Source organism: Saccostrea cucullata, unplaced genomic scaffold (assembly GCF_032062105.1).
Source record: "Saccostrea cucullata isolate Sc308-1 unplaced genomic scaffold, CSIRO_AGI_Scuc_v1 ctg1277, whole genome shotgun sequence".
NCBI lineage: Eukaryota > Metazoa > Mollusca > Bivalvia > Ostreida > Ostreidae > Saccostrea > Saccostrea cuccullata.
The window spans coordinates 91,987-105,206 of record NW_026920520.1 but is presented as its reverse complement, the minus strand read 5'-3'; the positions used below and the strand labels follow the sequence as shown (position 1 = coordinate 105,206).

Sequence of the window (13,220 nt, the reverse complement as noted above, 5' to 3'; positions counted from 1 at the left end):
AACTTTAATCTAAAATTTGAAAATTATTCTATTAATTTAAAAAAAAGATAATGTTTTTGCAAAGAGCAGATTAATATTTGATTTGAATTATGCAAGTATTTGTAGATGTTTGAAATTTAAAAGATCAAATTTTCACGGACATAAATCATGGTATTAGTTTCTGTTCTCATTTTCATAGTTATATACGCTCAATTACAAATCCTTTTGCATTTTGGAAATTTTGAAAAAAAAGAATATCCGCCATTTTGAATCGTTTTTTACCATTTACATTTTTATCTGCACCATCATTCAGTTGTAGAATACCTTTTGCAAAAAAATACAAGTCATCAGTGTATGGATATTTGCAAATGTAAAATCCTGAACAAAGCAGAATATAGAAACAATAGACAAATAAATCAGAGAGAATTCGAATTAAATGTAGAAACGACTAAATTTTCTGAGTTAAGTAATAATATTAACAATCTGTTATCATTTGCATAGTTGCATTACACTCAGTGAAATATTCACACATTATTTCACTGTTTTGCGGCCATTAAGAGAAAATATTTGGATGTCCGCCATATTGAATCGCCAATTTGACCTTTTTAACGCCGTTTTCATGAAGGCCAGCATATTTTTTCGGATTCAGCATACTCGAAATAGGTTAAAAATTTCATGGAATTAATAATTTTGCCTTAGAAGTATTTTTATTACATTATATCTGTCATGCAATCAGCTTTTTATACATGGATGCTACTAGCATATACATGCATTTTTTTAGCATGATAGTTCATATATGCACAAAAACATCCACACAAAAAAGACTACAATAGTCTGTCAATAAAAAAAAATGATTCCCAACCCTCAAATGAATAATTAAGTTGAAATCGTTATAAATAATTTTTTATCATTTTACATGTGTTATAAACGTGTTTCAAAGACTTGACACCATTTATCACTCAAAAAATCCGTTGTAGGATCCCGATCCCGATGTATTTTCATAATATTTAAACTGCGTGTGGTTACTAAATATCATACAGTTTCAAAGAACAGTATAATGAGCTCATAAACATGTATAAATGTTTAATTATCAACACCCACCACTCAAAATGCGAAAGCCTTAAATTTAATTTTCTGGGGTATTCTTTGTAGAGTAAGTCATAGGTCAAGTGAATTGTAACGCTTGTATTTTTCATGTTTTATGACAATCAGTGCACATGCTGAATAGCATAGAATTACCCCTGAAATATTAATGTAAAATAAATATGCTACTTTTAACTTATTAGTAAAGAAGTTCAAGGACAAGAGTCACGAGGTCGGTAACCATGGCAATTTACAAATGCCAAAGTACCAAGCAATAAATGTGAAAAATATTAAGTCTTTATCTCTTACAGTTCTTGAGATACAAGATGTGACGGACAGACAAACAGACAGACAATACACCGTCACGCTAACGCATCTTCACACAGCACGCAGTCGCGGTAACACACTTAACATTATGTTAGCGCGTCGGTGCGTTTTGTGATCACGACTGTGTGTTTTAAAAACTGTGCCGGATGTGTGTAGGCGCGACTGCCTGTTGTGCAAAGGTTGCATCAACATGATGTCTTGTTTGCTTGTGTACTCTTAATGTCAATCTTGATTTTTGTCTCCCGCTTGAAAAGTGGGGGATATTAATTTGGGTCTGTCCGTCCGTCCGTCTGTCCGTCATTCTGTCTGTCTGTAACGCTTTCGTTTCCACACGATTTCTTGAGAACCCTTTGAGCTTTCGCAATAAAATTTTGCATATCAACTCCTTATGGACTAAAAAGGAACCCTATTGATTTTGAGGTCAAAAGGTCAAAGGTCAAGGTCATAAATTCGCAAATTCTGTCTGTTGTAACACTTTCGTTTCCGCGCGATATCTCGAGAACCCTTTGAGCTTTTGCAATGAAATTTTACATAACAACTCCCTGTGGCCTAAGGAAGACCCCTATTTATTTTGAGGTCCAAAGGTCAAAGTTCAAGGTCGTAAATTTATACATTATATCTGTGTGTAACACTATCCTTTCCGGGCGATATTTCAAGAGGATTTTGAGCTTTTGCAATGTAATTTCATACCAAATCTCCCTAGGACCTCTCTCACCCCTCTCCGTTTGTTTTATTAGTATTTATTGTATTACATGTCGCTTTTTTGTCCCCCGCTTGAAAAGTGGGGGATATTATTTATTGTATCCATCCGTCTTTCTGTCTGTCTGTAACGCTTTCGTTTCCACACGATATCTCGAGAACCCTTTGAGCTTTCGCAATGAAATTTTGCATAACAACTTCCTATAGACTAAAGAAGACCGCTATCGATTTTGAGGTCAAAAGGTCAAAGGTCAAGGTCATAAATTCGCAAATTCTGTCTAATATGACACTTTCGTTTCCGTGCGATATCTCGAGAACCCTTTGAGCTTTTGCAATGAAATTTTACATAAAAAATCCCTTTGGCCTGAGGAAGACCCCTATTGATTTTGAGGTCCAAAGGTCAAAGTTCAAGGTCGTAAATTTATACATTCTGTCTGTATTAAACACTATCATTTCCGGGCGATATTTCAAGAAGATTGTGAGCTTTTGCAATGTAATTTTATACCAAAACTCCCTATGACCTGTCTCACCCCTCTCAAAGTGTCCCGCCCCGTTTGTATTATTAGTATTTATTGTATTACATGTCGCTATTTTTAGCACAGGGGCATGAGTTATTACGTATAATACAGGTTCTCGGTGGACTTTACATTCTTATTACATCTATTAGAACTGTTTAATAAAGGTTAAATAATTAGACACCGTGCATTGTGTAAAATTTTGACAATATCGAACGTGAATATATACATGTATGTGACTTTATCTTTGCATATAATATTGACCAGATAGAAGCGGTTCCGTGGTCTAGTGGTATGTCTCTCGCTTCACATGTGAGAGGGCCCGAGTTCGATTCACGAACGATCAGTTATTATTTTTTTCAAAATACTTTTTTTTTACTAACTGATAGTATTCAGCATGTGAAATGAAAAAAATTATGAGGTCTGGCTCGTACAAACTCATAAAATCATCATTACAGTGTGAAAAATATTTCAGAATCCTCTATACACATAATAAAGAATAAGCAATCAAACCTTTATATCCATATTGGGATATTTTATTTGCTTCAGTATACATGTATACATTTAATAATTCTACAGATTCAGTCAAGGGGATCCGACCCCCACCCCCTACCCTCCCCCGAACTGCGCATGGTTTACTTTTTCCCTTAGCGGGGGACACAAATTCTCTGAATTAGCTTGTTTACCACAGGGGCATGAGAAGAGTTATTACGTATAAAACAGGTTCTCGGCGTACTTTATATTCTTATTACATTAGAGCTGTTTAATAAAGATTAAATTAGACACCAAGTATTGTGTAAAATTTTGACAATATCGAACGTAAATATATAAATACATGTATGTGACTTCATCTTTGCATATAATTTTGCCAGTGTAAAGCAGTTCCGTTGTCTCGTGGTATGTTTCTCGCTTCACATGTGAGAGGTCCCGGGTAGAATCCCGGACAATCCATTTTTTTTTTTTTCGAAATATTTTTTTTACTAAATGATAGTATTCAGCATGTGAAATGAAAAATTTATGAGGTCTGGCTTGTACAAACTCATAAAATCATCATTACAGTGTGAAAAATATTCCATATATGCTATTTATGTTCATAAATAATTTCTTGCCCAATTCTTGTGTATTGAAAGTGGGACAAGCGAGGTAACTCTAATATTTTTGTGCGTTCTTGTTTTTGGAACAGCCTCAGTATCAAATTGAGTACAATCAGTGTAGGCGCGATATTTGTGTGGAAGGTACAATTTTAATTTTGAACAACCCCAACTTTGATGTAAACATTTTATACAGTAATGTTTTGATTTATTTGGAAGTTGCATGTAGTATCTAGTATCTATTGGTATCACAAGATTAATAAATGTAAACCTATCAAACTACATTTTCATTTTTGTAAAAGTTTTACAAAATTGTCATTTAATGCTAAATGACCTTTTTCAACTTCAAACGGTGTTGTGTGTTATCAGATAGTGTAATTATACATCAAACAGAGCAACCTTTAGTGCGAGTATCAGGAAGATGGGCATAAAAAAAAAGAATCTTCTATAAAAATAATAAAGAATAAGCAATCAAATCTTTATATGCATATTGACATACATGTATTTTATTTGCTTCAGTATACATGTATACATTTAATAATTCTACAAATTCACTCAGGGGGATCCGACTTTTTCCCTAAGCGGGGGACACTAATTCTCTGAATAAGCTTGTTTTTTATCATTTAGAGTCGCTCCCATTTACCAATGAGAGCTGCAAATATTGTCCCATACTCAGCAATCTGGGCTATTGAGCAGTGAGGAATCTTTTTCGTGCCAGCACCTAGAGCGACACTGAACCTCAGTTTTATACGGTCTTATTCGGAGGACCGACCAACAGTGGGATTAGAACCAGCGACGTAAGTATCAAATCCTTACTCTGCGATTCTAGAGCAAGACGCTGTTACTTACCACTGCGCCACGTTGCCTTGTATGTAATTACGAAAGTGGTGTGTTGTGAAACGTTGTGTTTGCGTGACGGGTGTTGTGTGTTGTCGCGTTTCTGAATTTCATACCTGAGATTAGTATGTGTTAGTAGGAATAGACCATAGGCTTTAACAATATATTCTTCAACACACTTTTAAACTTCGAAAAGCTGAATCATTCTTAATATGCACTTACCGGGATAACAAGACGTGCGTAAGAATGCAGAAAAAATCTTCACATATGTATTGTTTAATGTAGTTACAGAGATTCTATGTGTTTATACTCTACTGGTCAAAGACCAGAAGAGCTTATACGATAGTAAGCTAGGTTAAACCCCTGTCACACCGGGGTTGCATCCTCAAAAAATGCAAAACGCCGAGATGATCGCAGTAGAGTCTCCTTCAGCGCCGTGACAACGCGGCGAGATCTCCACTGAACGCCGAAGGGTCGCGTAGGGTCTCCTAGAACGCCAGGGGACGGCGATCACTTTGGGCATGCACAAAGTACGCGCCGTGTGATCGCGGTCTGATAAGAACGCAGTAGAAACGTAGTATGATCGCCGTAGCAGCGCGGTGAGATCTCCAACAATGTAGTGGGAGCTCCGTATGAACGCCGTGAAGACGCACATGATCGCGGCACGAACGCAGTGATAGTAAACTGCGCTTCCACGGAGACCTTGGAGATGTCACTGCGTTTCTATTGCGTTTTTACGGCGCTTCTAATAAGATTTATCGTCTTGTGATTTTTTCGACTGCGATTACATGGCGACAACACGGAGTTGTCACTGCGATCATTGCGCTCCCATGGCGTTTTTACAGCGTCCATGGTGATCACAATGCGCTTTCACGGCGTTGTTAGAGCGTTGTCAGCCATCTCACAAAACAAGAGCAATGGGATCATATTTGATCAGCAATAAGTCTTACGTATTTGTTGAACTAGGAGCATTTAAGTGAGAAAAAAAAATGGAAGAGAAAATTGCACCAGAACTTGTTCTGTTGTTTCACTTAAATTTATTAGAAAACTTTTCAGTGTGTTTATTTTTTTACATTCATAATAAAATCAAAGAAAATCTAACAACACATCTGAACCGTTAAAATTGAAAAAAGGAATTTAATCATAAAACTATTAATGATTTAGTACGAAATTATTTAAATAATTTTGATTATTAAGAATATTTTTTGGCATGATTAGAAGTTTTTTCATCGTGTAACTTGAATGTTTTACATTCCCTCTGAATATACATGTGTATATCATTGAGTATAGAACGCATGGTGAACGTATTGTGAACGCAGCCAGCGCAGTGAGAACGCCTTGAACGCGAGGTGAAAACTCCTAACGCGTCCGTCGCCGTCGGGACGCCGTGACATCTTCATACTGTGAAAATTTTACAGAATTTTGTGCAATTTTCCTGCGATTCCACAGCGATCTGAAAAATTTAACAACGCCATAATGACTCCATGTGAACGCAGCTTGGTGTGACATGGCTTTACTGTCTATCCGTCTGTAAACTTTTTTTATACCCCCCGCTTGAAAAGCGGGAGGGTATATAGTAATCGGTATTTCCGTCCGTCTGTACGTCTGTCCGTCCGTCCGTCCGTCTGTTACGCTTTGGGGTACCCATCTCTTATCCGCAACTCCTCTCATACCACTTAAGGAAATTTAATGAAACTTTCACAGAATCTTTATTACATATTGCCATTGTGCACCTCCTATTTTACTTTTTGATCTGACATATATTTTGGATTTTCCAGAGCAAAACATGGATACTGCCAATATATTCATATGGGAGGCGGGGGGTATAATTTAGTGAGCTCATTGCTCACAGTACCTCTAGTTTTTCAAAATGTTACTCCTACAATCTTGGCCTGATTTCAATATAACTACACACAAATATACTACACTAAGTCTATAATTCTGTTTATCGGTTTTTGATTTCGATGAGCGGTGTTGCCGTGGTTACTAACAAGAGGCCCTTGGGCCTTATAGGTCACCTGAGCATCATGCAAAAACTTCCAACGATTGAATTTGGTTCATGTTTTAAACTAGACATCATGGCATTCACAATTTTTAAAGAGGCTCCAGTTCTAATCATAACTATACACTTATGTTTAGTTTGGTTGCTTAATACCCATAGACAGAGTAGGGGAACAGAAAATGCATTTCAACTAATCAGTAATATTCAGCAATAATCAGTAGTGCCACTACCACACATGAACCCCTGACCCTTGGTCCACACATTTAACAATTTTGGAAAAGGTACCCTTGCTTATCAAAAATGTTTAATACCCAGGATCAGATTTCAAACAATTAATTCATTTTCAGTACATAAGTAGACCCCCCTCTATGGTACCCCTGACTCAGGGGCCTTGAAAGTTACTATTCAGGAAGAATTGCCCTTGCTCATCATAGCTATATATTAGGTAGTTCATCTGCTAAATACCCAAGAGCAACTGAGAAGAAAATTTTCAAAGATTTAATGTATTTTCACTCTTCATTCGAGCCCCACCCTAAGACCAGAACCCCTGACCCTGGGGCCATAAAATTGACAATTTGGAAGAGGCATTCTTCCTCATCATAACTATATACTTAGTCTGTTTAATACCAAGGAGCAGAGAAGAAGATTTTCAAAGAATTAATGTATTTTCACTATTTAATCAAGAGAGAGCCCCGCCCTAACACAAGAACCCCTCACCCTGGGGCCATAAAATTAACAATTTTGGAAGAGGCATTCTTCTTTATCATTACTATATACTTACTTATGCCCTGTTCACACGGAGAATTTAATTCGAGGTAAATAATTGCGAAGTAAACTAATGCTAATCAAACTAATGCGAACTAAATTGCTTTCACACGACAGCTAATGTGAAATACATTTGTGGTATCTTTCCATTATATAAACATACAGAGAGAAAATATCTTCAATTCTGTATGAAGTTTGTCAGAGATCAAAGGTCAATACATGACCGAATCACACGGCGCAATAATATCTACCGTTACTAATAAATATAAAATGACTTGCTGTTCATGTATAAAAAAGAACAAAACAAGCAAGTGAAATAGGTCCTAATTGTTTTACAACGTAAACAATGCCGTTAGAAACTAGCCTTTGTTTACAAGTTATGTCACTTTTGTCAGCTGCACACTCTCCAACTTTTATCCTTATTTTTGTTAGACCTTAAGTTAAATCTTCATGATATTGACTGAAACTATATCTTTTCATTTAATTCTACTCACCATAAATGTATAAATCTGTTGGAAAATATCAAAGCATTGCAATCACGCCACGAACAGCTGAGAAACATCTGGATCGGCGCTGTCGTACTTCAATGTATAAACTGTTGCCATGCCAGTGTCTCCGTGTTAACATCATAATTATATGCCTTTAGTTACTGAAATCGTAGATTAAATGTTTTTGATCAAATTTAATACTTAATTGTAAATTTACTGGCTCGGACAAGTGTCTCAATCCATTGGATTCATCCATCCCTTTCAAGCGACCGAAATTCCTCAAACTTTTTATCATCAATCTTCGGACGTGTTTCTTGTTTCTTTTCAGCATTGATTATATATTTTCACGAATAAAAGTATTCCCAGACAAAAATCAGTTAACTACTACTGACCACAAGCAGCCTTTAACAAAATATTCCATTCAAAATCAAATTCTTAGCCTAACGAATTCGAAGCGTAACCGCGTTTCAAACCGATTTACACCTTGTGTACTTTTGAAGGAAATCTACGGCGACCGGTTAGTGCAATATTTATATCCTAATATATTTTATTTAATATTTAATTATCCATCTCAAATGTATATATAAGTAATAAATAATAAGTTTATACACTTCAATGGGAATTGAAGTGGGTCGGTACGTGATCAAATCTTCTGAGAAGGCCTTCGGTCTTCACAGGATTTGATCACATGACCCACCCACTTCAATTCCCATTGAAGTTTATAAACTTGTTATTTATTTCTTAAGTAAACTAATGCGAATTAAAATTTTACTTCTGCAGCCCGGCGTCACCACGGCTATTATGACGTCATTTGCAAATCACGTCACCTTATGCAGAAGCAAATCCATTTGACATATGGCAAAGTGTCTATATAAACATTTTAATGATTAACAAAACCTTCCTTAGTTTTTCACTTAAAAATAGCACAAGTACCTATAGCTGACCACCCACAAGTGGAATTTGACTAAATTTTGCCATTACGCATGCGTCAGAATTTAATTCGAATTAGCTTTGCTTAGCGTTCACACGGAGCTAATGTGAAGTAATTTAATGCGCAGTAAACTAATTTGAATTAAACTAATTGGCATTAAATTGTCCATTTGAACGCTAAGCGAAGCTAATTCGCAGTAACTTTACGTTTAATTCGAATTAAACTCTCCGTGTGAACAGGGCATTAGTTTATTTAATACGCAGGAGCAGAGAAGAAGATTTTCAAAGAATTAATGTATTTTCACTATATAATCAATAGAGTCCAACCCTAAGAACAGAACCCCTGACCATGGGTCATAAAATTCACAATTGTGGAAGAGGTATTCTCCCCCATCATAACTGTGCACTTACTTTCATGTACTTTATTTAATACCCAGGAGCAGGGAAGATTTCCAAAGAATTAATGTATTTTCAGTATATAATCAATAGAGCCCCGCCCTAACACCAGAACCCATTACCCTGGGGCCATAAAATTCACAATTTTGGAAGAGGTATTCTTCCTCATTAGAACTATATACTTAGTTAGTTTGTTAAATACCCAGGGGTAGAGAAGAAGATTTTCAAAGAGTTAATGTATTTTCACTATATAATCAATAGAGTCCCACCCTAAGACCAGAACCCCTGACCCTGGGGCCATAAAATTCATAATTTTGGAAGAGACATTTTTCCCCATCATAACTATGTACTTACTTACTTTATTTCACTTTTACCCCATAATTAATAAGTCTCTTTATCTATATAAAAATTTATTATATAAAAATTTTGATTTGAAACCGTGTTGTGCAAAAGTGGTCAAGCTATATTTAGATGGTGATTTAGTGGATTTAGCAAAGCCCGTTATTCATAAATTTTCCCATGTTTCCCACTATCGTTGATGTCCTTGGCATAATATACTGACTAGATAGTGATTCGTTACATTTCTATTTCATTGTGAATTAAAATTGTAGATTTAGTTTTTAAAAATGTAGACATAGATTTAAATTACACGAGGACTCCTATGCCAATATCAATAGTCCTCGGCCACTGACATCAAACAAGAAGGTAGCCGCACGGGATTTACACGCATATTTGGCCTCCTTGGCGTCAGACACAGAGACAGATCCGCACGAGATTTGCATGCATATTAGGCCTCCTTAGCTCCTGACCAATCAACCTGCCTAATTTAAATTTCGGTAGAATTATCCAGAAATCGACACCGCGAACCTTCAATGAGTATCACAGAAAAAAAAACTAGCAATGGAAATATACTGAGGTATATTTTGAAAATGATTTTCTAACATTCTATTAACAAAAACTATATAATTTACACATTATAATATGACAGGACTTTGATATACTCTTGGATAATGAATAACATTAATTACCAACTGCTTATTATTATTTTATGTGACTTGTAGCCGTCTTTTGATTTGTTCCTTAAAAACAAAATATTCCTTTTTTATCTTACCTGAAAACAGAAACAGTACTGTTCATGTAGCTAATAATTCCAATCTTAATTTTATTTATTGATTCCCTGTGTTTTGATTGGACGAGAACAAATTCAAGAAAAAGTTTACACATCGATGAATTTTTTAATCAGAACTTCTTTTTTGACCTATATATCTTCTAGACTGTTGTAAAAATAATGAAAACAGATACTTCTAGTCCGTTTTAGCTAATTTATGATTACATGAAACTTGAAATTAAAAAAAGCAAAACAGGAGATAAACAGACTGACAGACGGGAATATTATGTTTATGTCACTGTCGGATCACGAGTGTGAATTTTAAGAAATCGCTGATCATGCTGTCATTTTCTCGACATTCCATATCAGCTTAGTTGGTATCGTTGTGATAGGGAAAAGAAACGTACCTCAGACTTTTGCCTTATCAGCATCAAATTCATATATTTACATCCTACAGATCCCATATTCTCCCTAAATCTTAAAAATAAACTTAATAATTAATTCCTAGACCAACCTAGATGGTGAATATTTTTTGGAATTTCACAATTTGGTGACTTTTTGCAAGAACGTTCATATACTTGAATGAAAAAGAAATCCCTTGGGCAGAAATACAAAAAATATTGGGAAAATGTGATAATTTGACGCTTTTTCAACAAATTCCCATAGGGTCCAATAATAAATAATTTGACAACTTTTGAGATGGCCCCCTAAGAAATCGGGATGCTAAACATTCGATTTTTAAATCTTAACAAAATAAATAAAACAGTAAAAATCAATTATCAAAAATTATCAAAATCCCAAGGGCAGAAACAATTAGACTCGCCCTCGTTAAGAAAATATTTCTGTTCGTTATCATTGTTTTTTCTTTTCTAAAGAAACTTGTTTTTTTAAGTCCGAAGTTTCACATTGCGATTAACTTAGCTGAGAAACAAACCGAAAAGTATTTTTTTAAAAAAGAAATAATTCAATTGAAATGTTCAGAGCAGTGACAAAAAGATTTATACATATTACAGTAGTGAAGAAATAACAAACTGTCACAATTTGCCGATAATCTTTGATTACATACAAAATATGCTTTTTGATATTCCTTTTTTCAGATACATGCTGTTGTTTCAGCACATAGATCAAAATATCTAGAAAAACCCACTGATGCTTAAAATCTCAATATTTTTCGGATGGTGAAAAAAAGGAACTCACTCTTAGTTTATACACGTTTTATTAAAATTGCAAAATTATGAATATTTCCCTAAAAATAAAAAAAAGATATAAACTTCTGTCAACTTAGTAAAGTTTAGTTGTTCATTTTATCGTTTTAAATTAAATTAAACCGGATACGAAAACTGCGCCATTATGTCTAGAATTTGCAAAAGGATATTACTGTTGATACTAGTGCTTTTGGTAGTTTATTGTATTGAATTCAACATGGCGACTCTATTACCGTTCTCAAGCGAAGAACTATCTGCAGCTTTCTCCCGAGCAAACAAGAGATTCATGCTAAGTTTACTGAAGCAGTTACCATCAGAATCCAATATCTTCTACTCACCGTTCAGCATTTCAACAGCCCTAGCAATGGTCCACATGGGAGCAAGAACAGAAACCCTGAAAGAAATGACTTAAGCCCTTCACTTTGAGGAAATGGACAAAGATGTCCACGCAGCATTTGGTTTTTATCTTGATTTCTTGTCAAAGGAAACCGATGAATGCACACTTAAAACAGCCAATAGAATCTATCAAAGCATGAAGTTCAAACCTGAAGAATCTTTCCAAGAAGACTGCAACAAACATTTTAAAGCTACATTAGAGACTGTTGATTTCTCTCAGTAGGAAGCAACAAGCAAAAAAATTAACTCCTGGGTCAGCCAACAAACTGAAAATAAAATCCAAGATCTGATTCCAGCAAGTGCGCTAAATGAACTAACATTCATGGTTCTAGTAAATGCCATCTACTTCAAAGGAAACTGGGACAGAAAATTTGAAAGCGAGCTCACACAAGTAATGGAGTTTCGGAACACCGACAAAAAAGTAAACATAGATATGATGTATCAAAGAGACTTTTTCAATGTCTGTCACTTGCCACACTTAATGCTTAGTGCACTTGAGCTGCCATACAAAGGAAAAATCCTCAGCATGCTTATTCTCCTACCCGAAACCTTAGATGATATAGAACATCTAGAGAAAAATTTAACAGAATCTGTCCTCAAAACTGTAGTCAATAACCTAATGGAGAAAGAGGTTGCTGTGTATCTTCCGAAATTCAAAATGGAGTCGACCTTTCAGTTGAAACCATATTTGTCAGCCTTGGGTATGCCTTTAGCATTCGATGCAAATAATGCTTATTTTACAGGCATGGACAAAGATAAAGAAATTTACATCAGTGAGGTGTTCCATAAAGCCTTTGTTGATGTTAACGAAGAAGGAACTGAAGCCGCCGCAGCCACAGGTGTCGTTATGAAGAAGCGATATATAGAGATCACCCCCAGAGTTTTGGGCAAAACACCTTTTCCGTTTTTTATTCGAGATTCAGTTAATGACGTCATTCTGTTCATTGGGAGATTTTATAAACCTACTTGCGCCTCTGTAAAGGATGAACTTTAGTTTAGAGTAATGTAATCTAAATATCATTATAAATGGTGATATTATGTTGGATCGTTTATTTAACTTGTTTATACTAGAAAATCAAATATGTTTAAAAATGTTTGAGATAAAAAAAAAACTATATTCATGATTAAACACCATTATAAACCACAGTTTTGGTTGAGTTTAAATACAACTTGATGCATAAGTGAAATATGCTAGGATGTATAATTGTGTATATCCGTTTAGATTTTATTGAACGGAGTGAAAAAGATAATGGCCTTGACCTGATTATGACCTTCCTCCTAAAATAAAACGATCAATCATATTTTTTTAAATACCATCACAAAGTAATTTTGTCCTTTGAATAGATGTATGAGAAGAATCCCTGCTTAAAGGTTGCAGATATAGTGTGCATGGCCAATT

At 35.2% G+C, this 13,220-nt stretch overlaps 1 pseudogene; it reads left to right on the top strand.

Annotated features, from left to right (window-relative positions):
• The first annotated feature begins 11,553 nt into the window (after nt 1-11,553).
• LOC134250158 (serpin B6-like) lies at nt 11,554-12,815 on the top strand (annotated as a pseudogene).
• The last annotated feature ends 405 nt before the right edge of the window (nt 12,816-13,220 follow it).